This window comes from Seriola lalandi, unplaced genomic scaffold (assembly GCF_002814215.2).
Source record: "Seriola lalandi dorsalis isolate HSWRI2012SDOR001 ecotype SW California unplaced genomic scaffold, Sedor1 jcf7180001985776, whole genome shotgun sequence".
In the NCBI taxonomy this organism is placed as follows: domain Eukaryota; kingdom Metazoa; phylum Chordata; class Actinopteri; order Carangiformes; family Carangidae; genus Seriola; species Seriola lalandi.
The window spans coordinates 86-698 of NW_019456442.1; the positions used below are offsets into that span (position 1 = coordinate 86).

The window sequence follows — 613 nt, forward strand, 5'->3', positions numbered from 1 at the left end:
TCTCCTCGTCTCGTCAGTTACAGGTCAGAGAGGTGAGCTTTGACTGGAGGGTTGTCGGTTAAAATCCCTCAAGTTATAGTTAGGTTTTCATACTTGCCCCAGAATACAAGTAAAAACACAACGTCTGTGGATAATAATGAGCCGACAGAAAGACGCTGCAGCTGCAGGAGGGTTCTCAAAAGTTTTTCTGTTTTTTTAATAGTTGCCACCAGAATTCTGGGGAAGAAGATCAGGGCCACGTGAAATGTTTTTCTTTTTTTATTCAGGTAGCAGTGTTTCTGAAAGTGTGTTTCAGAGGTTCGGAGTATTGTGGACAGCAGGAGTAAAGGAATTCTAAAACTAAAGGTATTAGTGTAGATGTTGCCTTAAAGCAACTCTGTGGTGCTATTTACCTGAGTTTGTATCTCAACACACTTCAGTGATAATGTTCAACAGTTACAAACGATATTTACACCGTGTGTAACTCCTTCAATCCAGAGTTCATTGTGCAAACAATCACAATTAATTATATGTTTCTTTATTAAAGTGAAGTTCTAAGGTTCCACCGAGATTTGAACTCGGATCGCTGGATTCAAAGTCCAGAGTGCTAACCATTACACCATGGAACCTGTGA

The 613-nt window shown here is 40.0% G+C and overlaps 1 non-coding gene across 1 annotated transcript; it reads right to left on the minus strand.

Annotated features, from left to right (window-relative positions):
- Positions 1-536: 536 nt before the first annotated feature.
- Positions 537-608, minus strand: trnaq-uug (transfer RNA glutamine (anticodon UUG)). The gene has a single exon. It is a non-coding gene; the product is annotated as a tRNA-Gln (tRNA).
- Positions 609-613: the final 5 nt, after the last annotated feature.